The 23,439-nt window shown below is 45.6% G+C and overlaps 1 protein-coding gene across 8 annotated transcripts in view; it reads right to left on the minus strand.

Annotated features, from left to right (window-relative positions):
• The window catches only part of LOC119181217 (DNA excision repair protein ERCC-6), a 794,400-nt gene extending 789,892 nt beyond the window's left edge, over positions 1 to 4,508 (minus strand). For 2 of the 8 annotated variants that reach the window (XM_075882812.1, XM_075882811.1), the window contains exon 1: positions 4,011 to 4,508. The gene's annotated coding sequence lies outside the window, so the exon portion shown is untranslated. The remainder of the gene's footprint in view (positions 1 to 4,010) is intronic. The other 6 variants (XM_075882810.1, XM_075882809.1, XM_037432397.2 and 3 more) reach the window with 6 other exon arrangements.
• Between the last annotated feature and the right edge of the window lie 18,931 nt (positions 4,509 to 23,439).

A 23,439-nucleotide genomic window follows, 5' to 3' on the forward strand; every position in this document is an offset into this window, starting at 1 on the left:
GCCTAAGTCCCCGTTTCGCCTCTGTGGGCTTGGATACCTGTTTTTCTCACTTTATAACCACCTTGTTACATTTATAGATTTCCTTTAAAAGATTAGTGAATCCATCCTCCACACCTAGTGTGTCCAGTATTCCGCACAAGTCCTCTTGAACCACGCTATCGTACACTCCCTTGATATCCAAAAATGCTAGCCACAGGGGCCTGAGTTCTTTTCTGCTATTTCGATTCACTGCGTCAGTGAGAACAGATTGTCTACAATAAACCACAGCGCCCTCTGTTGCTTATAAGTTGAAGGTTACATGCAAAACGGTTACCACCAACGCCCTCTGTAGCTTATAAGTTGAAGGTTACGTGGAAAATAGTTCAGAAATGTCAGACAGATGAAGACGTGTTATGGACAGACGGGAGACGGCGGACATCGTGAGGTCTTAAGAAGCTTCGTCCGTAAAAAGTGCCACTTTGGCGAGCGACAGACATTGGTGTTGGGACATCTGGTTGACAAAAATGGCATTAGACCTGACCCACAAAAGACAGCGGCCGTTGAATCGTTTGAGCCTCCTAAATCTGTGAAACAACTGCGTAGCTTCATTGGGCTGTGCTCTTATTTTCGCCGGTCCATACACAGGTTTGCGGATGTCGTTCACCCTCTGACGAGCCTTCTAGGCAAGAACATCCCGTTTCAGTGGACCTCCGAGTATGATGCCGCTTTTCACCAGCTGAAGTGTTTGTTAACATTGCACCCAATACTTCGGCACTTCAATCCTTCGTCCCCCACGGAAATTCACACAGACGCAAGTGGCATCGGTATCGGTGCCGTTCTCATTCAGCGTTCTCGCAAGAAGGAACACCTTGTGACGTAGGTAAGTCGTTCTTTAAGCAAGCCTGAACGCAACTACACAGTGACCGAACAGGAATGCCTAGCAGTAGTATTTGACGTACAACGGTTTCGCTCATACATCTATGGTCACTGGTTCACTATCGTCACAGATCACCATTCCCTGTGTTGGCTGGTCAAACTTCGTGAGCCACTCGGCCGCCTCGTACGATGGGCCATTCGTTTGCAAGAATATGTCTTCACTATTTCATGCAAGACTGGCCGTCTACACGCTGATGCGGATTGCCTCTCCAGGACGTCGCTGCCGACGACAGATTGTGAAGCCGATAACTTTGACCACCTTATCGCTTCTCTGTCGTAGGGCTTTCCCGATGCCGTGTCTTTCGCCGCTGAGCAGCGTAATGACCCAAACTTGAAAGCTCTCTTCCCTGGAGCAAGAAAGTGATTAAGGGAAGGCCGATTCTGAGTCCGAAATGGTCTTCTTTACCAGAGAAACTTGTCAACGATGGGCGCCCGCTTTCTGCTAGTAGTTCCTGCGTCCCTCCAAACGTCTGCTCTGCGTCTCACGCATGATGACCCCGCCTCTGGCCATCTAGGAACTGCACGAACATTTAGTCGCACAAAAAAAGCAGTTCTATTGGCCGAAAATGAGCAAGACAATTCAAAACAACATGGCCAGCTGTACGCAGTGTCAGAGCCACAAGCGGCCCACCTCGGGTCCAGTTGGTAACCTGCATCCCGTAAAGCCTCCCGGTTCCCTTTTGAAAAGGTAGGCATTGATCTGATGAGACCATTGCCACGCTCCTCAAAAGGTAACCGGTGGATAATTGTATGTGCCGACTACCTGACGCGGTACTGCGAGACGGCTGCCTTATCCTCCGCCACGGCAGTCCAGGTTTCTGAGTTCCTGTTGCATTCAGTCATCCTCCGACACGGGCCACCTCGCGTGATAATAAGTGACCGTGGACGACAATGCCTCGCCCAGAGGGCTTCATCTGAGACAGGAGAAATGATACGAAGTGTCACTACTAGAAAAAACAAGGGAAGCGTGGGTAGAAAAGGAATACGACGTTGCTTTCACTGCATTTCCCCTGAGTGGGTACAAGCCATGGCGGTGGAATGGTGATCATCTTCATACTGCGATCACGGACTCGGTGCGCATTAAAACCCCACCCCTTAGGTTACCTTACCATATGTAACAAGATATATATATATATATATATATATATATATATTTATATATATATAGATAGATAGACAGAGAGACAGAGAAAGTTGCAGCAAGGAAGTAACGCTGGCCCCGGTAGAAAGAATATGAAAAAATAGAGTACGACACACGTTGGTTTTGCACGGTATATTCTTACTGTCGTTTCGGCTGGTGGACCAGCCTTTGTCAAAGTAACAAGTACATGTCAACGCGCTTGCTTATAAATACGATTCACATGGGATAATTAAGATCGGCGACGTATATCAGTGATTAGACAATTCATAGCGTGAAGTGTTCATGACTGTACAGTTAGAGATCATGCAAAAACATAAATATATGTACATATATAAAAATGTAGAACACCAAAGAACAGAAATCACTTCTTCGTGCCCACAGCATAACTCTGTAAGAACCGAAGATAGATACTGATAAAGCAACAATGAAAGCATGGATATCAAAATACCAAAAATCCATATGATATTACAGTCAGACTGCGCGTTATATACACAGCTCAGTCATTGTGGTCTGAATAAGATGAGTAGTTGATGCTTTTATAGCGCGTGCGCGTTCAGTGCCAAAGGTTCTTTCTATATTCAAACGCCACCACAACATCCTTACCCAAAGTGAGCATCTGAAAAATATCTTTCCTGAACCACCTCGCGTAGTTTATCGGCGCTCTAAGAATCTCCGCGATAGGCTAACATAGTCAAAATTAAACGAACCCACAACATCTGGCTGTGCACCTTGCAACAAACCACGCTGCAAGGTTTGCCTACATATGCAAACCACCCAGGAAGCCATTAGTACGTCGTCTAATTTCACCCTTAAAATTCGCGGCCCCTTAAATTCCGATAGCTCTAACCTCACATACATGCTCGAGTGCGCCGTCTGCAAAGAACAGTATATTGGCCATACAGAAACATCGTTCCGAATACGCTTCAACAACCATAAATCACATACCAATACGCAACCTAACCTCCCGCTCTCAAAACATATTCGCTTACCAGGGCACTCGTTCGAAAAAATTAGGGTCACTATACTTGAATTGGTCTTTCATTCTCACCACGATCGGGAAATCCGCGAATCGTACCTCATCAACAAATTCAACACCATGTCATCAGGCATAAACGAAAGTACAGGCACGCTTTCTAGTGTGCCCACCAAGCATTATCAGCCTTAACCCATGGCCCGTAGCATGGTCGGTTAAGTTTGTTGGGTGACGTCTCCAATGCTTCTGTTATTGTGTATATTTGTGTATCCAATGTTTACAGTCACTTGAGATTATTAATCACCGCCGCTATCACGAATGTGGATGCAAGACTGTATTTGAACGTGCAATAAAAGTATCAACTACTCATCTTATTCATATCACAATGACTGAGCTGTGTATATGACGCGCAATCTGACAGTAATATCATGCGGTTTTTTTTATATTTTGATATCCATGCTTTCATTGTTGCTTTATCATTATCTATCTCCGGTTCTTAAAAGTTATGCTGTGTGCACGAAGAAGTGATTTCTGTTTTTTGGTGTTCTACATTTTTATATATGTATATATATTTATGTTTTTGCATGATCTCTATCTGTACAGTCATGAACACTTCACGCTATGAATTGTATAATCGCTGATATACGTCGCCGATCTTTATTATTGTTGTGAATCGTATTTATAAGCAAGCGCTTGACCTGTACTCGTTACTTTGACAAAGGCTGGTCCACCAGCCGAAACGTCAGTCATATACCGTGCAAAACCAACGTGCGTCGTACTCTACTTTTTTGTCCACATATATATATATATATATATATATATATATATATATATATATATATATATATATATATGTATATATAAACGATGGACCTGCTGTACTAGCCCGGGAGAAGTCTGCCAGCCGAAATTCGCAATTCGCAAGCGATACGAAAGTGACCGCGCTGCAAATGACGAAGGGAAATTTCACTTTGTTCTCACCTGGGCGATGTTCAGTTGCTGATAACGGCCTGAAAGCCCATCCACGCCCAGAACATGAAGAACATCGCCACTGGCACCGTAAGAGGAAGCAACAGAGAGTAGTAGAGAATGCCCTCCTCCATGAGAACTGCTCCTGGCAAGCTACTTCAGTTGAGCGCGCCAAGCAGAATGCGTGGTTGCCAAATGACGCACGTTCACTACACGATCACAAATCAAACATAAGCGGACAGGGCGAAACCCTCCGCTACGCAGTCTCTTTTTATGCCTGCCCGAACGCCACCACAGAACACCTACCAGACGCCACGGTGTGATCACGGTCCTCTGAATATTGCATTCCGGCTATTCTCCCCAGGTCGCAGCAGCGGCGGCCTAATTCCAATGAGGGCACTAAGGTCCCTAGACAAAACAACTTGTTTCATCCATAGAGTTTCTTACAATACTTTCTAGAGAGAACTCTGGCGCTAGTCTCTGAGGGAGCTGCAACGCATATCGCCAAAGCCTCCTCTAAACAATGCCTGGGGAATGGCTTGCGCTCCCAGCGGAGTTGGCCTGCCTTCAGTTTTGAACAAGCGCCGCGCGATGGCGCTCGCGACCGATACTATTCAGTTCATGCTGTTACTTTTCAGTTCAGTTCAGGCTGTCAAGGTGGATGGACGTGTTTTTTGAGCGCTCCGGATCGACTGCGCAGATAAGTGTTGTTGCATGTTTTGAGCTTGTCTCTATAATTATAAGGCAGCTGTTGAAATCTTCGTAGCACTTATTTTATGGTACGGCTTTTTCGGGGGCCAGTCACCAGGTATTTATTAGTTAGTGCGGGTGTGTGTGTGTTTGAATTTTTTTGTTGTTTTTTTTTTCTTTTGCCACCACGTTGGGGAGGTGCGCGTACATTGAACACGCAAATTTTTGTAGTAGAGCTTGGACTTTCTTTTTTTTTTTTTCGTAGTGCAGGGCTAGAGTTTAGTAATTATCGAGTATAGGGACAATTGGTAACAGAAAGGCATGGTTAAAAAGACTGTAAAGTGTTCAGGATGTGGAGTGGGTTTGAAAATGGACCCAAGCGTAGAAGCGGATGGAGAAGAGGCTGACGCGAAGTGTAGGCAATGTGAGGTCGAGGAAAAAATGGAGAAAATGATGGTTGCCCAGAGTGAACTGCTGATGAGAATCGCCAAACTCGAGACTGCGTTGGCGACAGAGCAAGAAAAAACGAGGGCAACGGGAGAAAGACTGAAGTCCGCCGAGGAAGTGCTAGCGAAGCTGAACAAAGAAGCGACCTACCGAGAGAACAGTAGGGAACCGGCACCCAGAACGGTGGAGAAGGAAAAGCAAGCAAGCTTGGAAAAAACAGGTTTAGCCGGTTCAACTGTCGCAAGGCCCAGCTTCAGCGAGGTAGTGGTGGGGCAGGAAGGGAACAAAAGAGCCGGCGTCACAGGTGCAAGTAGCCCCCAGGTGCAGAACGCTCCAGCGGAAAAGTCACAGCATGTGATAATCGCCGGGGACTCAAATTTAAATCGATGCACAGAAGCCATCAAAGAGAGGGTAAGAGGTGACAAGAGGGTTGCAGTAGGGGCGTTCCCAGGACGCAAGCTGGAAGCAGTCATGAAGCAAGCGAGCGCAAAGCTCAAAACGACAGCTGATAGACGCAACCTCGTGATAATTTCAGGCGGTTTAAACGATGTCCTAAATGAAGATGCAGCAGGACTAGCAGCCACACTGGCGAAAGGCGTCGATGACATGCGCGCCACTTCTCCTAAGGTGCAGGTAGTGATATGCACGATACCGGAGGTACCGGTGCGTGATAGCAACCTGCAAAGAGCGGTGGTCAACGCAAACAAAGAGATATGGCGGATGAGTCGAGAGAAAGGCTTTGAGGTGGTGGAAATAAACAGAGAGGTGCATAGGTGGGGGGGTTTTCAACGAGACAGAATTCACTTCGATGGGCGGCTAGGTCATGAGCTGGGTTGGCGACTTGCAGGACGCGCAGTAGCTTTTTTGGGGGGCAAGCGAGCCCTTCGGGGTGCAGGATAGCTAGTAACGAGGAAAACAACCAGGGAGACTCTTCGACAGGTGGTATGGACAGATACGATTCCAAAGTGGCACCAATATCTAAGATACGTAGAGTCCGGGGCATAAATAGACGTAGCCACGAGCGCCGAGCCAATTCAGACATAGGGTATATTAACATGCAGGGTGGTAGGAACAGGCTGAAGTGGGAAGAGATAGAAGAACAGCTAAGGGAAGAGAGGCCGATGGTATACGGTTTTGTAGAAACACATCTCAGGGACATGGAACAACCTCCGAACAATCCGGACTACGCGTGGGAGTATTGTAATAGAACAGAAGGCAGCAGAAAGGGGGGTGGTATTGGGGCATTCATTCATAAAAGTACAGACTGGCAAAGGGTCAAGCAGGAGTGCAAGCAACATTTATGGCTAAAAGGGAAAGTGGCAGATCAAATGACACTCCTTGGTTTCGTGTACCTGTGGACGGGAGCAAAGGCCAGAGAGGAAAACCAGGCAATGGTAGAGTGTATATCAAAGGACATTCAGGAGTTAGGAAGAGAGTGCGAGATAATTATACTAGGAGACATGAATGCGCAGATAGAAGATATAGATGGGTATACCGACCCGACAGGCAAAATGATCATGGATATGTGTGAAAGGCTTGATTTGATCATTTGCAACAGTACCGAGAAGTGTGAAGGGCAAATAACATGGGAGGTAGGAAGGCTTCAGTCGACGATAGATTATGCACTGATGTCACATAGGATGTATGATAAGCTCAGGGAAATGCACATAGATGAAGGTGGCTCCAGAAGTCTGGGTAGCGATCACAAACGTATCAAGCTAAGTTTTGGAAGAGCAGTGAAAGTGGGAAGAAGACAAGATGAGCAACTACAGGAAAATTTTTATCCAGAAAGGCAAATTGAAATAGCCACTAAACAAATTGAGAAAGTAATCACGGAGGATAATAAGACAGTGTGGACATACACGAATCTAATTAGACTCTTTGAGATAGAGCTTGCTAAGACGCGTGACAAGTCGCCCCGGAAAAGAAGACACAAACCCAAAAGTTGGTGGGATGAGGAAGTTAAGAGAGCCATAGCAAAACGTCAGGAAGCCTCTAGGGAACACAGACATGCTAAGCAGCGGGGTGAACCGACAGATGATGTGGAAAGAAAATGGGCAACCTTTCTAAGCTGTAGAAGGGATGCATCCCTTCTGATCAATGAAAAGATTAGAAGGAAGGGAGCTCAGTGGCTGGCAGAAGTACATAAAAAAGATAGAAAGGCAGCTGCGAAATTTTGGAACCATCTAAACTCCCTAAGAGATGAGACGAGCCTAGAGCAGAACTTTATAACTACAGCCCAAGGTGCTAGGCTAGAAGGGGACGAAGCTATTGAATATATAAGAACAAGGGTGACAGAAAAATTTCAACAAAGAAGTACTTTATGCACCACAATAGACAAAGACGAATCAAGTGGTGCAATGGCTCCATTTTCACAACAAGAGTGGGAAAGGGCTGAGAAAAGGGTTCCTAGTAGTACATCAACAGGCCCAGATGGCATTCCAATTAGGCTGATAAAAACATTAGGTCCGAAGTCTAAGCAGGCTTTGAGAGAGGCAGTGAGTACAATAATAATCGATGGTGAAGTTCCCGATGGATGGAAACTTAGCAGGATGAGCAGGATCTATAAAGGAAAGGGGGACAAAGCTGACATAAACAACTAGCGTCCTATAACAGTGACATCAGTGGTCTACAGGCTGGCGATGCAGATTATAAAGGAAAGACTGCTGGCGTGGATAGAGGATGAGGGGGTGCTGGGGGAACTGCAGAATGGGTTTCGGAAACACAGGAGGTTGGAAGACAATCTGTTCTCACTGACGCAGTGCATCGAAATAGCAGAAAAAGAACACAGGCCCCTGTGGCTAGCATTTTTGGATATCAAGGGAGCGTACGATAGAGTGGTTCAAGAGGAATTGTGGGGAATACTGGACACACTAGGCGTGGAACATGTAGTCACTAATCTTTTAAAGGGTGTCTATAAAGGTAACAAGGTAGTTATAAAGTGGGAAAAACAGGTATCCAAGCCTGCAGAGGTAAAACGGGGGCTTAGGCAGGGGTGCCCCCTGTCACCCTGATTATTCATGATGTACCTACAAGGATTAGAGGCAAAATTAGAGGGAAGTGGACTGGGCTTCAACCTCTTTTTAGTCAAACAAGGAAAACTTAATGATCAGGCACTACCAGCATTAATGTACGCAGATGATATAGTGCTAATGGCCAACAACAAGGAAGATTTGCAGAGATTGATGGACATCTGCGGTAATGAAGGAGATAGGTTAGATTTTAGATTCAGTAAGGAAAAATCAGCAGTCATGATTTTCAATGACAACGAAGGTAGTGATCTTAGAATACAGAAGGTCACGCTAGAGATAACAGATAAATACAAATATCTGGGCGTATGGATAAGCAATGGGACCGAGTATCTGAGGGAACACAAAATATACGTGACGACTAAAGGTAACAGGAATGCAGCAGTCATGAAAAATAGGGCACTCTGGAATTACAATAGGTATGATGTTGTGAGAGGAATATGGAAAGGGGTCATGGTTCCTGGGCTGACGTTCGGCAATCCGGTCTTGTGCATGAGATCAGAAGTTCAAGCAAGATTAGAAATTAAGCAACGTGGAATAGGTAGGCTTGCTTTAGGAGCTCACGGGAATACACCAAATCAGGGAGTACAAGGTGATATGGGGTGGACATCATTTGAGGGCAGGGAAGCTAGCAGCAAGATAAAATTTGAGAAGTGATTGAGAGAAATAGGGGAGGAGCGTTGGGCTAGGAAGGTTTTCAGCTACTTGTACATGAAGAATGTCGATACAAAATGTAGGAAGCGAATCAGGAAATTGACTGGTAAATACTTAGAAAACAGCAGGTGGCCAAACCAAAGAGAACTATCGGTTAAGAAGAAAGTGAAGGAAACGGAGACTGACATGTGGAGACTGGGAATGATTGAGAAGTCCGCACTAGAGATCTATCGAACTTTTAAGCAGGAAATTGCCAAGGAAAGGATCTACGATAATACTCGGGGTAGTTCTCTACTGTTTGAGGCCAGGACGGGAGTACTGCGAACCAAGACATATCGGGCCAAATACGAAGGGGTAGACACAGTATGCAGTGCGTGTGGAGAGGAAGAAGAAACGGCCGAACACTTGATAATGTTCTGTAAAGGGCTTCACCCTATAGTTCAGGATGATGGCGCAGAGTTTTTCAAAGCACTGGGGTTTAGGGACCGGGAGGGCAAAATAAACTTTAAGCGGGTAGACTTAACTAGAAGGAGGTTATCTGATTGGTGGCTAAAGTCAAGGCACGAGTGAAAATTAAACTATTCACTGCAAAGTACGAATCCTCAAACTCACTTTTTAAAGAAAAAAAAATAAATATAGTTTTTGTTTCATTAGGTATTGCGGCTTGTAGGCGCTAGCCACCACCCGATCTAAAGGGTACAGCCGTATCCATCCATCCATCCATCCATTGGAGTTCAGGTTGTGATGGTGGATGGACGTATTTTTTGAGCGCTCCGGATCGACTGCGCAGATAAGTGTTTTTGCATGTTTTGAGCTTGTCTTTATAATTATAAGGCAGCGGTTGAAATCTTCGTAGCACTTACTTTATGGTATGGCTTGTTCGGGGGCCAGTCACCAGGTATTTATTAGTTAGTGCGGATATGTGTGTTTGAATTTTTTGTTGTTTTTTTTTTCTCTTGCCACCCCGTGGGGGAGGTGCGCGTACATTGAACACGCAAATTTTTGTAGTAGAACTTAGACTTTCTTTTTTTCGTAGTGCAGTGCTCGAGTTTAGTAATTATCGAGTATAGGGACAATTGGTGTCAGAAAGACATGGTTAAAAAGACTGCAAAGTATTCAGGGTGTGGAGTGGGTTTGAAAGTGGACCCAAGCGTAGAAGCGGATGGAGAAGAGGCTGACGTGAAGTGTAGGCAATGTGAGGTCGAGGAAAAGCTGGAGAAAATGGTGGTTGCCCAGAATGACTTGCTGATGAGAACCGCCGAGCTCGATACTGCGTTGGCGACAGAGCAAGAGAAAACGAGGGCAATGGGAGAAAGACTGAAGTCTGCCGAGGAAGCACTAGCGAAGCTAAAGAAAGAAGCGGCCTACGGAGATAACAGTAGGGAACCGGCAACCAGAACGATGGAGAAGGAAGAGCAAGCAAGTTTGGAAGAAACTGGTTCAGCCGTTTCAATTGTCGCAAGGCCCCAGCTTCAGCGAGGTAGTGGTGGGGCTGGGACGGGACAAAGCAGCTGGCATCACAGGTGCAAGTAGCATAAATAGACGCAGCCACGGGCGCCGAGCCAATTCAGACATAGGGTATATTAACATGCAGGGTGGTAGGTACAGGCTGAAGTGGGATGAGATAGAAGAACAGCTAAGGCAAGAGAGGCCAATGGTATACGGTTTTGTAGAAACACATCTCAGGGACATAAAACAACCTCCGAACAATACGGACTACGCGTGAGAATATTGTAATAGAACAGAAGGCAGCAGAAAGGGGGGTGGTATTGGGGCATTCATTCATAAAAGTACAGACTGGCAAAGGGTCAAGCAGGAGTGCAAGCAACATTTATGGCTAAAAGGGAAAGTGGCAGGTCAAATGACACTCCTTGGTTTCGTGTACTTGTGGACGGGAGCAAAGTCCAGAGAGGAAAACCAGGCAATGGTAGAGTGTATATCAAAGGACATTCACGAAATAGGAAGAGAGTGCGAGATAATTATACTAGGAGACATGAATGCGCACATAGAAGATATAGATGGGTATACCGAACCGACAGGCAAAATGATCATGGATATGTGTGAAAGGCTTGATTTGATCATTTGCAACAGTACCGAGAAGTGTGAAGGTACCCAGAAGTGTGAAATAACATGGGAGGTAGGAAGGCTGCAGTCGGCGATAGATTGTGCACTGATGTCACATAGGATGTATGATAAGCTCAGGGGAATGCACATGGATGAAGGTGGCTCCAGAAGTCTGGGTAGTGATCACAAACGTATCAAGCTAAGTTTTGGAAGAGCAGTGAAAGTGGAACCACAGGAAAATTTTTATCCAGAAAGACAAATCGAAATAGCTACTAAACAAATTGAGAAAGTAATCACGGAGGATAATAAGAAAGCCTGGACATACACGAATCTAATTAGACTCTTTGAGCTGGAGCTTGCTAAGACGCGTGACAAGTCACCCCGGAAAAGAAGACAAAAACCCAAAAGTTGGTGGGATGAGGAAGTTAAGAGAGCCATATCAAAACGTCAGGAAGCCTCTAGGGAACACAAACATGCTAAGCAGCGGGGTGAACCGACAGATGATGTTGAAAGAAAATGGGAAACCTTTCTAAGCTGTAGAAGGGATGCATCCCTTCTGATCAATGAAAAGATTAGAAGAAAGGGAGCTCAGTGGCTGGCATAAGGAGAAAGGCAGCTGCGAAATTTTGGAACCATCTAAACTCCCTAAGAAATTTGACGAGCCTAGAACAGAGTTTTATAACTACAGCCCAAGGTGCTAGGCTAGAAGGGAACGAAGCTGTTGAATATATAAGAACAAGGGTGACAGAAAAATTTCAACAAAGAAGTACTTTATGCACCACAATAGGCAAGGACGAATCAAGTGGTGCAATGGCTCCATTTTCACGAGAGTGGGAAAGGGCTGAGAAAAAGGTTCCTAGTAGTACATCAACAGGCCCAGATGGCATTCCAATTATGCTGATAAAGACATTAGGTCCGAAGTCTAAGCAGGCTTTGAGAGAGGCAGTGAGCAAAATAATAATCGATGGTGAAGTTCCCGATGGATGGAAACTTAGCAGGATGAGCATGATCTATAAAGCAAAAGAGGACAAAGCTGACATAAACAACTACCGTCCTATAACAGTGACATCAGTGGTCTACAGGCTGGCGATGCAGATTATAAAGGAAAGACTGCAGGCATGGATAGAGAATGAGGGGGTGCTGGGGGAACTGCAGAATGGGTTTCGGAAACACAGGAGGTTGCAAGACAATCTGTTCTCACTGACGCAGTGCATTGAAATACCAGAAAAGGAACACAGGCCCCTGTGGCTAGCAGTTTTGGATATCCCGGGAGCGTACGATAGCATGGTTCAAGAGGAATTGTGGTGCATACTGGACACACTACGCGTGGAACATGCAGTCACTAATCTTTTAAAGGATATCTATAAAGGTAACAAGGTAGCTATAAAGTGGGAAAAACAGGTATCCAAGCCTGCAGAGGTAAAACGGGGGCTTAGGCAGGGGTGTGCCCTGTCACCCTTATTATTCATGATGTACCTACAAGGATTAGAGGCCAAGTTACAGGGAAGTGGACTGGGCTTCAACCTCTCTTTAGTCAAACAAGAAAAACATATTGATCAGGCACTACCAGCATTAATGTACGCAAATGATATAGTGCTAATGGCCAACAACAAGGAAGATTTGCAGAGATTGATGGACATCTGCGGTAATGAGGGAGATAGGTTAGATTTTAGATTCAGTAAGAAAAAATCAGCAGTCATGATTTTCAATGACAACGAAGGTAGTGAGCTTAGAATACTGGGGGTCACGCTAGAGATAACAGATAAATACAAAGATCTGGGTGTATGGATAAGCAATGGGACCGAGTACCTGAGGAAACACGAAGTATACGTGACGACTAAAGGTAACAGGAATGCAGCAGTGATGAAAAATAGGGCACTGCTGAGTTACAATAGGTATGATGTTGTGAGAGGAATATGGAAAGGTGTCGTGGTTCCTGGGCTGACGTTCGGCAATGCGGTCTTGTGCATGAGATCAGAAGTTCAAGCAAGATTAGAAATTGAGCAACGTGGAATAGGTAGGCTTGCTTTAGGAGCTCACGGGAATACATCAAATCAGGGAGTACAAGGTGATATGGGATAGACATCATTTGAGGGCAGGGAAGCTAGCAGCAAGATAAAATTTGAGAAGTGATTGAGAGAAATGGGGGAGGAGCGTTGGGCTAGGAAGGTTTTCAGCTACTTGTAGATGAAGAATGTCAATGCAAAATGGAGGAAGCGAACCAGGGTATTGACTGGTAAATACTTAGAAAACAGCAGGTCGCCAAACCAAAAAGAACTATCGGTTAAGAAGAAAGTGAAGGAAACGGAGACTGACATGTGGAGAATGGGCACGATTGAGAATTCCGCACTGGAGATCTATCGAACTTTTAAGCAGGAAATTGTCAAGGAAAGGATCTATGATAATACTCGGGGTAGTTATCTACTGTTTGAGGCCAGGACGGGAGTACTACGAACCAAGACATATCGGGCCAAATACGAAGGGGTTGACACAGTATGCAGTGCATGTGGAGAGGAAAAAGAAACTGCCGAACACTTGATAATGTTCTGTAAAGGGCTTCACCCTATAGTTCAGGATGATGGCGCAGAGTTTTTCAAAGCACTGGTGTTTAGGGACCGAGATGGCAAAATAGACTTTAAGCGGGTAGACTTAACTAGAAGGAGGTTATCTGATTGGTGGCTAAAGTCAAGGCACGAGTGAAAATTAAACTCTTCACTGCAAAGTACGAATCCTCAAACTCACTTTTTAAAGAAAAAAAAATAAATCTAATTTTTGATTCATTAAGTATTACGGCTTGGTAGCGCTAGCCACCACCCATTATGAAGGGTACAGCTATATCCATCCATCCATTTATCCATCCATCCAATCATCCATTCATTATTAAGGCAGCGGGCGATACCAGCCATATAGTTTCTCAAAATTAACAAGAGGGCACTCTGGCGCTGCGATCGTTCAGCGACTATGGGAATCTTGGGTAGTACACACATTTGCCTAGTCTTCATACTTGCGGGTGGCGAATCGTACTTGCGGCTTTGTTTATTGCTGGTTACGGTTTTGTTTTAAAAGGAAAAACAAACCCTTTTGAACTTAGGGACTCGATTCGAAATAGTAAGCTTAAAAGAATAAGGTTGTGAAGCACAAACGGTGAATATTTGCTAATTTATGTTTTCGTGAAAAAACAGCTCCAAGCCACACGAACACACACGGAGCCAGAAGCAGGCCAGAAGTACAAAAATTAGACAAATGTGTGTACTACCCATCATTCCCATGCTCGTTGAAGTGCCGTGCGTTGCAGCTCCCATAGACACTAGCGTCAGAGTTCCCTCTAGTAAGTATTGTGGGAAACTCTATGGTACTAGCTAGGCGTTTTATATCTGCGGCTCATAGGGGCGTGTCAGTCGAGAGTTGTTCGAGACCGGCAACTGTGCATTACTGTTTCGGAGGCTATGCAAAGTGTTGCGTTGTTGCACCGTCCGCCACAGGTGACGCTAGCGACCGAGAACATTTTAAAATAAAGGAGGGAAAGAATGTGGCAGCTGTTTTTCTTTTCATGCGGCAGGCATCTTCTAGAGGAGGCGTTGACAGCAGTTCAGTGAACATGGGAAGGATGGATAGGGCAGTGAGTCAGTGACTGCTGCGACCCAGTGAAAATAGCACAAATGCTATTTTCACCCAACTTGGTTTGGATCCATGCAAGGTTGTGCAAGGTGAGTTGGTGCAGAAGCAGCGCGCAACGAGAGATAAGTTTCTCTTCATTTCTTTGTGTTTGTGAACACCGTTAATATTTTTCTCTCCTAATCAATAATTATCGTTGCGAGTATTGTAGGTGTGGGACACGGGCAACGTTGTATTGACGTTGACCACGTGAATGGGGAAGGCGGCTGTTTTGAAGAAGTTCGGGGCACCCGGTTAGTTCCTAAACAGCTAGAGCCGAACACGAAGGGGACCTAGTGAGAGGCTACTAGCGAAATTGAACACGTATGTGTGCGGTGTGGGCGGCAGCTTGAAACAGTTGTTGAGGTAGGAGAGTTAACGGAGGCGGCTGGATAGCGGGATTAGGGTTAAACGTAGGGCTGTCGGGCGCTCGGACCGATAGTCGGGCGGGAGATGGCTAAGGAGGCTAGGAAAACCACGAGCGACAGTGAGCTGGTGCAGTGCGAAGAATGCAAGCGCTGGTGCTACTTAGATGAGACAGAATTCTCGAGTTTGGCCGACCCGCAGAAGGCGAGCTTCGTGTGCAGGCTGTGTGAGGCACTGAAGGTGGCCAAACAGTGCATGGAGGCTAGCATCGAGGGGCTTCAGTGGGAGCTTAGGGCAGAACGAGAGTAGACGATAGAACTCAAAAAACAGCGCCGAGCGGCGCGTTAGCGGGAGGAGGCTACCGAAAGCCTACTCGAGCAAATGAAGGGCGACCTTCAAAAAGAACGGGAAGCGCGGACCGAGCTCGAGCAGCGGGTAAAGGAGCTGATGGCGCTTTGCCCCGACCCCGAGCGGTGTCACACGGAAGGCATGGGTAGCGTAGAAGTTCACAGGTGGGAAGGAACAGGTGAGAATGGAAGTCAGGGGGCCGCAGTGTCTGGCCACAGCACGGAGGGCCCCAGAACATACAGCTCGGTGGCACGGCAGTCTTCAAGCAGGGTAGGAACACAGGACAAACGGCAGAGAGAGAAACAGGGGAAGCAAACAAGGGCGCCATCACAAACAGGAAGCCAGCGATCGGAGCGTAGAAGGGTCCTGGTGGTGGGGGACTCTAACGTGGCCAGGGTTAGGGATGGCGTCTTCAAGACAGTGAAGGAAGATGGGAGAGTGAGGGTGGAGGCCCAGTCAGGGAAGGGCATGGTGGATGCCCTGGCCAAAGCTCATAATGTTGTAGAGGACAGAATGGAGGGCGAAAATCTCGTCATTATTCATGCTGGGCTCAATGATGTGTTGAAGGGCAAGGATCAGAACCTTCAAAGACAGTTAAAGGATGGGATGCGTAAGCTCCGAGAAGCCTCTGGGAGTGTACATGTGACAATATGCACAGTCCCGGAGGTCTAGGAGCAGTCTCGTGAGACCGAAAGGAGGGTAGTGGAGGCCAACGGTGTGATCAAGGGTATGAGCCGGCAACTTGGATACAGCGTAATGGATGTGAACCAAGACGTGTACGAGCCCAGTGCTCGCCCCTTTGCACAGGATGGCATTCACTACAGTGGTGCGACAAGCAGGAGGGTTGGTAATAGGATAGATCGTCAAGCCACAGCCTTTTTTAGGGGGACCCAGAGCCCTGAGGCCAACAGTGTAGCCAAAGACGGTTCTAAAGAAGCAGCAATATTCGAGCCACACGAAGTCCGTGGGAGAAGGAATCGACGTAAGCACAAGGGCCGAACTAACTCAGACATGGGCTATATTAACATGCAGGGTGACAGGAATAGGTTAAAGTGGGAAGAGATAGAAGAGCAGTTGAGGCAGGAGGAACTGATGGTATATGGCGTTGTTACTCTTCGGGACATGGAGCAACCACCTTGCAATCCGGACTGGACTGCGTATGGAAATATTGTAATAAAACAGAAGGCAGCAGAAAGGGGGGTGGTATTGGGGTATTCATTCATAAATGTACAGAGTGGCAAAGGGTCAAGCAGGAGTGCGAGAAACATTTAAGGCTAAAAGGGAAAGTGGCAGGGCAAATGACACTCCTTGGTTTGGTGTACATGTGGACGGGAGCAAAGGCCAAAGAGGAAAACCAGGCAATGGTCGAGTGTATATCAAACGACGTTGAGGAATTAGGAGGAGAGTGCGAGATAATTATACTAGGAGATATGAATGCGCACATAGAAGATATACTGACTCAACAGGCAAAATGATCATGGATATGTGTGAAAGGCATGATTTGATCATTTGGAACAGTACTGAAAAGGGCGAAGGGCAAATAACATGGGAGGTAGGAAGGCAGCAGTCGACGATAGATTACGCACTGATGTCACATAGGATGTACGCTAAGCTCAAGGGAATGCAAATAGATGAAGGTGGCTCCGGAAGTCTGGGTAGTGATCACGAACGTATGAAGCTAAGTTTTGGAAGAGCAGTGAAAATGGGAACGAGACAAGATGAGCAACTACGGGAAAATTTTCATTCAGAAAGGCAAATAGAAATTGCTACTAAACAAATTGAGAAAGTAATCACTGAGGATAATAAAACAGTGTGGACATACACAAATCTAACTGAACTGTTTGGGCTAGAGCTTGCTAGGGCACGTGACAAGTCACCCCGAAAAAGAAGACACAAGCCCAAGAGTTGGTGGGATGAGGACGTTAAGAGAGCCATAGCAAAACGTCAGGAAGCCTCTAGGGAACACAGACACGCTAAGCAGTAGAGTGAACCGACAGATGATGTTGAAAGAAAATGGAACAGCTTTCTAAGCTCTGGAAGGGAAGCATCCCTCCTGATCAATGAAAAGATTAGAAGAAGGGGTGCTCAGTGGCTGGCAGAAGTACATAAAAAGGACAGAAAGGCAGCTGCGAAATTTCGAAACCATCTAAACTCCCTAACAAATGAAACAAGCCTAGAGCAGAGGTTTATAACTACAGCTCAAGGTGCTGGGCTAGAAGGGGACGAAGCTATTGAATATATAACAACAAGGGTGACAGAAAAATTTCAACAAAAAAGGGCCTTATGCAACACAATACACAAGGATAGATCAAGTGGTGTAATGGCTCCATTTTCACAACGACAGTGGTGAACGGCTGAGGAGAGGGTTCCAAGTAATGCATCAACAGGCCCAGATGGCATTCCAATTATGCTGATAAAGACATTGGGTCCGAAGTCTAAACAGACTTTGAGAGAGGCAGTCAGCAGAACAATAATCGATGGTGAAGTCCCCGATGGATGGAAGCTTAGCAGGATGAGCATGATCTATAAAGGAAAGGGGGACAAAGCTGACATAAACAACTACTGTCCTATAACAGTGGCGTCAGGGATCTACAGGCTGGCGATGCAGATTATAAAAAAAAGACTGGAGGCATGGATAGAGGATGAGGGGGTGCTGGGGGTACGGCAGAATGGGTTTCGGAAACATAGGAGGTTGGAAGACAATCTCTTCTCACTGACGCAGTGCATCGAAATAGCAGAAAAGGAACTCAGGCCCCTGTGATTAGCATTTCTGGATATCAAGGGAGTGTACGACAGCGTGGTTCAAGAGGACTTGTGCGGAATACTGGACACACTAGGTGTGGAAGATGGATTCACTAATCTTATAAAAGAAATCTATAAAAGTAACAAGGTAGTTATAAAGTGGGAAAACAGGTATCCGAACCCACAGAGGTGAAACGGGGGCTTAGGCAGGGGTGTCCTCTGTCACCCTTGTTATTCATGACGTACCTACAAAGATTAGAGGCTAAATGTGAGGGAAGTGGACTTGATTTCAACCTCTCTTTCGTCAAACAAGGGAAACTCATTGATTAGGCACTACCAGCATTAATGTACGCAGGTGATATAGTGCTAACGGCCGACAACAAGGAAGATTTGCGGACATTGATAGACATCTGCGGTAATGAGGAAGATAGGTTAGATTTCAGATTCAGTAAGGAAAAATCAGCAGTCATGATTTTTAATGATAATGAAGGTTGTGAGCTTAGGATAGAGGAAGTCATGCTAGACATAACAGATAACTACAAATATCTGGGCGTATGGATAAGCAATGGGACCGAGTACCTAAGGGAACACGAAATATACGTGACGACTAAAAATAACAGGAATGCAGCAGTGATGAAAAATAGGGCACTGTGGAATTATAATGGGTATGATGTTGTGAGAGGAATATGAAAAGGGGTCGTGGTTCCTAATCTGACGTTCGGCAATGCGGTCTTGTGCATGAGATCAGAAGTTCAAACAAGATTAGAAATTAAGCAACGTGGAATAGGTAGGCTTGCTTTAAGAGCTCATGGGAATACACCAAATCAGGGAGTACAAGGTGATACGGTATGGACATCATTTGAGGGCAGGGAATCTAGCAGCAAGATAAAATTTGCGAAGCAATTGCGAAAAATGGGGAAGGAGCGTTGGCCTAAGAAGGTTTTCAGCTACTTGTAGATGAAGAATGTCGATACAAAATGGAGGAAGCGAACCAGGAAATTGACTGGTAAGTACTAAAAAAAGAGCAAATGACCAAACCAAGAAGAACTATGGGTTAAGGGGGCCGACTGGTCTTTGGGATCAAGAAGTGACAAAAAAATTCATTTTTTAAATTGACATATGTGGTTTCTTCAAGTACTTTTCTATCTCTCTGCAAATTTTCACACAACAGGAAGTGGTAATTTTTGTAATGTTATTCTAACTGTCCAGATTATTGGTGCTGTTAACGTGCAGAACCTGCAAAAAAACGTGGAACCGACTTCAAGGCTTCTTTATAATTTGCCGGGACTTTTGTTAGAAGCCCCTCTATTAATTTATGAGCGCCTTTATGAGCATTGCAAAACATGCCCACTATGACTGTTGCTTTTTGAAGAAGCTGTGTGTTCTCAGTTTTTTCATTTTTTTAAAAAAAAGTAAATTTACGACTGTTCAAATTTGAGGCCTCAATATCTCTGCGGCTAGGGCAGATCAACAATCGTTCTTTTTGCAATGAAAATCTGTGTGTGTGTAATGTGCAAGTATGGGAGCAAAATTTAGAGCACGAGCCTTTTCAATTATATACTCATCAAAATTGTAACACAATTACAGTTGCTTTTGAAAGTGAACAGTTTATTTTGCTATAAAATAACCAATAAAGGCTCAAATACAAAAAACTCTTCCATACTTTCAATCTATAGTCATCAGTCTATGTTGGCATATCTTGAATATCAGTTTTAATTAAGCACTTTTTTCCTATGGTGGCCTTAAACAATAAGGGGTGAACTTATGTTGTCTCAGCAACAAGGTGAGTTACAGGAAAACTAATTAAATATTTGAAATCAGAAGAAAAGACAGCACAACCATGTGCAGTTTGATCAAGATCGCTGAAGAAATAAACAAAAAATGTCTAAGACCAGCCTGCCACCTTACGAAGAAAATGAAGGAAACGGAGACTGACGTGTGGAGAATTGGCATGATTAAGAAGTCCGCACTGGAGATCTATCAGACTTTTAAGCAGGAACTAGCCAAGGAAATGATCTATAATAATACTTGGGCTAGTTCTCTACTGTTTGAGGCCAGGACGGGAGTATTGCGAACCAAGACATATCAGGCCTAATAGAAGTGGTAGACACGGTATACAGTGCATGTGGAGAGGAGGAGGAAACTGCCGAACACTTGATAATGTTCTGTAAAGGGCTTCACCCTATTGTTCAGGATGATGGCGCAGAGTTTTTCAAAGCACTGAGGTTTAGGGACAGGAAGGGCAAAATAGACATTAAGCGGGTAGAATTAACTAGAAGAAGGTTATCTGACTGGTGGCTAAAGTCAAAGCACGAGTGAAAGTTAAACCTTTCAATGCAAAGTGCCAGTCCCCAACTTCACTATTTAAAGGAAGAAAAAAAGATAAATCTAGTGGTTAGTTAACTTAGTAATACGGCTAGGTGGCGTTAGCTGCCGACCGATCTAAAGGGTAAAGCCACATTCATCCATTCATCCATCCAGTGATGTTAGGGTGCATCATCGACAGGAGCAAGCGTGGCACTTTGCGAAGACGACAAAGACGCCTGTGCGTTAGACGCTTGCGCGAGAGGCAACTCAGCCACCTTGTTCAGCGTCTGATTCTTTGTGGACGCTCTATTATAAGCCTAGATCTCGCCCCGTCACAATATGTTGCTTTGCATGGTGCTCAACTTAATTTTAGATGCGGAGCATCTTATTCTCGCGCCTTGTAGTGCGCCGTCCACGCCGTCCGCGCCGTCCGCACCGCTTCTCGAACATTCGACAGCTGACGCGCGCGCATGCGCCGTCGCGCCGTCGCCCACTCTTCCACCATCTGTGCATCCCTTCCTCCTCTACACACCGCGCGCGCTTCACTCCTCCACCATCTGTGCACCCTTCCTCCTCTACACACCGCGTTCGACATCTACAATTCTCCTGATTCTCCAGTGGACGCGCATGTGGCGTCGCGCTTCGAGAACATTCAACAGCTGACAGTGCATGCGCCGTCGTGCTGTATATATACTCAAGGTCGGCGCTCGCTCGCTCAGTTGCCGCTCGTCGGTTGGTTTGTACGGCGCGTCGACGTCCAAGGTCGCGGTGAAATGAATTCCAACGAATCCACAAACACAATGATCGACGTCCCTTCGACCAGCGCCGCCCTTTCGCATACATGTGTACGTGTTCACTCATTTAACACCCCCTCCTACAACCACGTTAACCAATTTAGCCATCGACCCAAGTAAGTCGCAATTTAACACCCCATTTCACAACCACGTTAACCAATTTAGCCATCGATCCAAGTAAGTCGCACTTTAACACCCCGTTAACCAATTATATGGTCCGCATCCTCCTCAGTGTTCCCCCGAGGGAAGCTGCGGGCAATTTTTTTCCAATCTTTTTTTCCTTCAGTGGCTTTTTGGTCATCATTTTTTTTTTTGTTGTGAATCTTGTAGCGTGTTTTTTTTTTACTTGCATGTGAGATGATGTGTGTGCATGGTTGCTACGGTTATATATTGCACTTATTTTTTTAGAATAAAGTTAGTTGCAAGTGATGCCCTTTATGTTCTGTCAATTCTCTTCTTGGACTGTACGGGCCTTTTTGTGTTTCAATAAGGAATAAACGACCGAATTCGGGAGCATGAACTTTCCTTGAAAAGTAACCTTTTTTTTTGTATTTCAGTAAGAAATAAGTGACAGAATACGGAAGTATGAACTTTCTGTGAGAAGTGACCTTTTTTGTATTTCAGTAAAGAAAAAATAACGAAATTTGGGAGCATAAACTTCCTCGGAAAATTAACCTCTTTCTTGTATTTCAGGAAGGAATAAATGACAGAATCCTGGAGTATAAACTTTCTGTGAAAACGTTTTTTGTATTTTAGTAAGAAATAAATGTCAGAATTAGGAAGCATGAACTACGAGAGCCATACTGGTCGTACCATCTGTGATGCGAGGCGACATCCTTAAGGCGTACCATGACGAACCATCTTTCGGGCATTTAGGGTTCACGCGTACTCTGGCTTGTATCCACCACACGTACTACTGGCCCAAACTGTCTTGTACCGTCAAGCACTACGTCGAAACTTGCCGAGACTGCCAGTGTCGCAAGACTCCACCCATGAAATCTGCTGGTCTTTTACACCCTGTGGAGCTACCCCAAGAACCGTTTCAACAAGTTGGCATGGACCTGCTAGGTCCATTTGTAAAGTCTTCAGCGGGCAATTGCTGGATAATAATTGCGACTGACTATTCAACCCGTTACTGTGAAACACGAGCACTCCAGCGCGGTAGGGCAAGCGATGTCGCGGATTTCTTCATTCGTGCTGTCAACTTCTGCCATGGTGCACCAGCTGTGGTTCTAACAGACAGAGGCACGGCCTTCACTGCCCAACTGTGGGGAAAAGTGACAAGACTCATTGGCCCCGTACATCGCCGAACGACAGCTTACCTAACAGATTAACAGAACGGCTCACTAAGACCATCACAGATTATCCATGTATGTCGACGTGGACCATAAAAACAAAACTAGGACAGTTTCCTCCCTTCCGTAACTTTCGCATATAACACCACTGTGCAAAGAAACTACAAGATTTACACCTTTCTACTTGCTTCACGGACACGAAGTTACTACAATGTTAGACGCCATGCTTTTACCTGACGCCTTTACGACCGCCACCGATAATGCTGACCAGTATCTGCAGCGTGCGAAGAAGCTCGACAACTAGCTCGCTAGTGCATTTGCTCTAGCAACAACACGATGCTCATAGGTACAACCTTCGCCACAAAGAAGTCACCTATCACCCCGGATAAAAAGTATGGCTCTGGAGTCCCGTACACCAACGCGGCCGCTCTGAGAAACTCTTGCGTCGTTATTTCGGCCCATACCGAGTTGTTCAGCGCCTCAGCTATGTACACCACGAAGTTATTGCAGAGCCCAGCGTGCGGTTCTCTCGTCGTGGTGCCCAGCCGGACATCGTCCACGTGGCTAGGATGAAGCCGTATTTCTCAATCTGTAGACTTGCTTTTGCCTTCATACATCTGAAAGCATCGAGTTGATGCTTTTCTGAGAGGGGGAGTAATGACACGAACATGTAGTGGGTTTCCGGTTGTTGCGTGGCTAGTGTCATCATTACTTGTATGTGTCGAAGGATTTGGTCTGTGGAAAGACGACGAACTCGCGCAGCTCGATCGAAGCCGTTCCGCTGTTTGCTACACTAGTACTTGCACTGGTTTTATTACCATGACAATATGCAGAAAACTAAAGTCATGTGCAACAGTCTCAAGACAGAATAGTACTTCGCAATAGATAGTAGGGCTCTGGAAGTGGTAAAAGAATATGTCCACTTTGTACATCTCGTGACCGCGGACCAGAACCACGATACCCAAGTAACTAGAACAATAAGAATAGGTACGAGCGCAATCGGCGGGCATCCTCGTATCATAAACGGTGGTTTACCACAAGAGGAAAGTGC

Source organism: Rhipicephalus microplus, unplaced genomic scaffold (genome assembly GCF_043290135.1).
Source record: "Rhipicephalus microplus isolate Deutch F79 unplaced genomic scaffold, USDA_Rmic scaffold_14, whole genome shotgun sequence".
NCBI classification, from domain to species: domain Eukaryota; kingdom Metazoa; phylum Arthropoda; class Arachnida; order Ixodida; family Ixodidae; genus Rhipicephalus; species Rhipicephalus microplus.